General features: G+C 45.2%; 1 pseudogene; it reads left to right on the top strand.

Annotated features, from left to right (window-relative positions):
* Window positions 1-330: 330 nt before the first annotated feature.
* Window positions 331-3,450, top strand: LOC139534566 (NXPE family member 3-like; annotated as a pseudogene).
* The last annotated feature ends 1,056 nt before the right edge of the window (window positions 3,451-4,506 follow it).

Here is a 4,506-nt window from a genome sequence, read left to right as displayed (position 1 = left end):
ACAAGACGAACACTGACACGATCTACACTTGAATGATACAAAATAACAAAACGACGTAGACTGACCTAAACATGAGAACTTACATAGACACGAAGAACGCACGAACAGGAACAGACTACATACACGAACGACAACCGAAACAGTCCCGTGTGGTGCGACATACACAGACACAGAAGACAATCACCCACAAACAAACAGTGAGAACATCCTACCTTAATATGGTTCTCAATCAGAGGAAATGTAAAACATCTGCCTCTAATTGAGAACCATATCAGGCAACCCATTTAAACCAACATAGAAACACATAACATAGAATGCCCACCCCAACTCACGCCCTGACCAACTAAACACATACAAAACAAGAGAAAACAGGTCAGGAACATGACACAAGTGGAGAAATCATGTTGTTGTATTTTGAGTGTAACAGCCACATGCTATGCAAACACAGAGTAGATGAACAGATTATTTATGTCAATATCAGGGGGACTGGCGACTGGGGCCATGTGGAACCGCAGGTCCAAATATAGATGCATCTTCCTGCTGACCCTGGCAGGCCTTGTCTTCTTTTTACGCAACAACAACATTCTGGAGGTAAGGAGAGAAAGTGTTCTTCTCCCATTACCATCTACCTACATTTGCCTACCACCAGTGGAGGCTGCTGAGGGGAGGACAGCTCATAATAATGACTGGAATGGAATAAATGGAGTGGTATCAACCACATGGAAACCACATCTTTGATGTGTTTGATGCCATTCCATTTGCTCCATTCCAGCCATTATTATGAGCCGTCATCCCCTCAGCAGCCTCCATTGCTTACCACCCGTTCCCCCTTAGTGACCTCTATTCTCCTCCACAGCGGAAATTGGACCCACACAGGATCCACTCAGAGGGCCCTCCTCCCCTGGACCGCGAGCGACGCTTCTGTAGCCACTTGGGTACAAATCCCTCACCTGAGGAGGCTCTGGAGGAGCGTTACCTCCTGGAGTCCATCGCCTGGCCAGAGCCTCAGCCATGGTCCACGTCTTCACCCCTGAACCAGACCAGTGACCCTGCACACAGCCAGTTTGCAATCCTCCCTGCAGGGGGTAGGAGAGAGTGGCACGTGGGGGACCAGCTGGAGGCTCTGGTCATTATGAAAGATTTTCAGGGACTTCCCAAGAGCCATGGCGGGGACTTCTTGCTGGCCCGGCTGCACTCCCCAGAGCTGGAGGCAGGTGTTGCAGGACATGTATTGGACCACGGGAATGGGACTTACTCTGCCATTTTTCCATTACTGTGGGAGGGGTCTGTATGGGTGGACGTGACATTGGTCCATCCTAGTGAGGCAGTTCCTGTTCTACGGCGCTTACGTGAGGAACACCCCGACAGGGTGCTTTACAAGAGCCTGTTTCGCTCTGGATTACTGTCTGAGACCACCATGTGTAACCTGTGCCTGCCAACTAACCAGCAGCCGCTGTGCAATTACACAGATCCCCACACAGGTGAACCCTGGTACTGCTACAAGCCCAAGCTGCTGCTGAGCTGTGATACACGGATCAACCACTTCAAGGCAGGCTACCAGAAAGATCTGATAACCAAGAAAGAAGCACTGCTTTTCCAAAGGTAAGTGCGGGGTAAAAAAAGAGTGGTTTTGGGAATAAATGGAAGTTTTACCTTGGACATATGCAGCATATTTGCCTTTTGTCATATAGAAATTACAGAGTATGGTTCTGGGGAATGTTATTACTTGCTATCAAATGTAAAATGATTCTCTATCTTTTTTAGTGGTGTAAACCTCAAAACACGTATTCATGCTAAGGCGTATGACAGTGTCACTGTGCTACCTAAGAAAAAAGGTAGGAGTTTTGTAGTGTGAAGAAAATCTGAGTTTCTGTAAAGTGGTGGTAGCTGGTGCCTCATGCCTCCTCTTGTATTTCAGACAAACAAGAGGTGGAAAGCAACAGTGAAAAGGCAGCGCCTATCAGGACCACAGCCTCTGGGTATTACTTCCAAGGGTCATGGCGGGGGCTGGGTGGTGTCGTGATGCACCAGTTTAACGACCCCTCTGCCATTACTCAGTGTCTGAAGGGCAAGATGGTATACATGTATGGAGACTCCACCGTCAGACAGTACTACGAGTTCCTCACCAGCTTCTTGCCAGGTGACTGCTGTTTGCCAATACAATTACATCTCAAACTCAGATGTCTCAGGTGTATTCAAATTCTCTCTCTCTCTCTCTCCCTCAACATTTATCTCCCTCTCTCTGTCAAAGAGCTGAGGGAGTTCAACCTTCAAAGTCCTGTGAGCGCAGGGCCCTTCATGGCAGTGGACATCACCCATAACATCCTGCTGAAGTACCGGAGCCATGGTCCCCCCCATCTCCTGGACCCCTATCAGCATCAGTCAGCTGCGCTATGTAGCTAACGAGCTGGATGGCCTTGCCGGGGGCTCAGACACTATTGTCGTCATCAGCATTTGGGCTCATTTCAGCACCTTCCCTGTGCAGGCCTACATTCGCCGACTACGCCACATTCGAAGGGCGGTGGTGCGGCTTCTGGACCGGGCTCCGAAGACCGTGGTAGTGGTGCGCTCAGCCAACCTCCGGGCCCAAAGCCTACAGGAGAGCCTCATCTTCAGTGACTGGTTCTCAGTGCAGTTGGACGGGGTACTCAAGGCCATGTTCAGGGGCCTGAATATCTTGTTAGTGGACACCTGGGAGATGACCCTTGCCCATCACCACCCTCACGATATCCACCCATGTCCTCCCATCATCAAGAACATGATAAACACTATCCTCTCTCACGTCTGCCCAGTGAAGAACTAGCAGAGAGAGTTAAATTAGTTCTGCCACAATTCTTCATTGTTCAACATCTGTGCAATATTGATAAAATAACTAGCATGGGCGGAGCATAGTCTGACCGGCATTACATGATTCATCACTTGAGCCCGCAAAATTTTAACAACTTTGGCCTATTTATTGCCTTTACCTCCCTTATCTTACCTCATTTGCACACACTGTTTATATACTTTCCCCCCCTATTGTGTTATTGACTGTATGTTTGTTTATTCCATGTTTGATTATTCCACTCTGTGTTGTTTGTGTCGCACTGCTTTGCTTTATCTTGGCCAAGTCGCAGTTGTAAATGAGAACTTGTTCTCAACTAGCCTACCTGGTTAAATAAAGGTGAAATAAAATTAAAAAATATATATTTTTTAAACAACTGCCAAAACAAAGTAGGTCTCAACACCATTAAGTCAAAATGACAATGGCATCCTACTAGCATATTTGTGACCCAATTCAGGAAACTAGGTGTATGTCGCAACTCACAACTTCACAGGAGAGCTGGTTGAATGTAAACATATTTTTTTATCAAAATGCGTTTATTGGCAGAAATGCCTTCTTGAACATGTGAACTTTCATGTGCCTTAATGAAACTTTTATGCCATCTGTAAATACAAATAAAATTGTTAAATTACGAGCCTAGTTGGTTTATCCAAAGAAAAAGTCAGGAACTTTCCCTCTAGCCATGATTGGCTGAGATAATGAGTGTGCTGGACATGCCGAGAGATGAGTTTTAGATTGGTCTGCGGTGTAGCATCTTGTGTCTATAAAATGAGCTGCTTGTTATGCGTAGATAATCCTTTCTACTGCAGTTTATTTGAAAGATAGAACGTTATCCATTGAGAACTGCAAATATGTTGCTACTGCTCTCAATAACATTGCTGCCCTGAATTTATCAGGCGCTATTGACAAAGGTCAGTGGGAAAAAGTTGTGATGGACTACTTTCTGGAGGACGATCGTGCCAAGTTGATTCTCTCTGACTCTGAAAATGAGTCAGACGATGACGAAATCCCTGATTTAGGTTAGAAAAAATATTGACAAGACATTGTAGAGTCTTCTGATGACAGTGATAGGGAAGAAACAGCGATCAACAGTGTTGTTGTCAAGGAAAAATTTGACCGGGTTTTGAAATCAGTGGAACACAACAGGTCAAACAAGCAGGGCAAACGAAACAGAAACGACACAGAACATCTTATTTAATAAAAGGGGTTGCAGTCTGCTATGAAGCTTTCATCCATGTATACGGGTAAGAATCTAGCTACAGTTTCATATATTATACGTTTCTAATTTTGTCAGAACATAGTTTTCATTGCAAGTTAACAATAGGGGGAGCTGTTAGCACTATTTTTTTTTTTACATTTCCAAATTAAACTGCCTCGTACTCAATTCTTGCTCGTACAATATGCATATTATTATTACTATTGGATAGAAAACAATCTCTAGTTTCTAAAACCGTTTGAATTATGTCTGTGGGTGGAACAGAACTCATTCTACAGCACTTTTCCTGCCAGGGAGTGAGATTTCAGAAATCTTGGCCTCTGTTCCCAGGTCAGTTTATAAGTCCCTGTGAATGCTGTGGGGCTACAAACACTGCCTACGCCTTCCTCTAGATGTCAGTAAGTGGTGACAATTTGAATGGGGTCGATTGCGCAATCTGGGACTTTATATAAGCCCAAATTGCGGA

This window comes from Salvelinus alpinus, chromosome 11 (genome assembly GCF_045679555.1).
Source record: "Salvelinus alpinus chromosome 11, SLU_Salpinus.1, whole genome shotgun sequence".
NCBI classification, from domain to species: Eukaryota; Metazoa; Chordata; class Actinopteri; order Salmoniformes; family Salmonidae; genus Salvelinus; species Salvelinus alpinus.
This window is presented reverse-complemented; position numbering and strand designations above follow the sequence as displayed.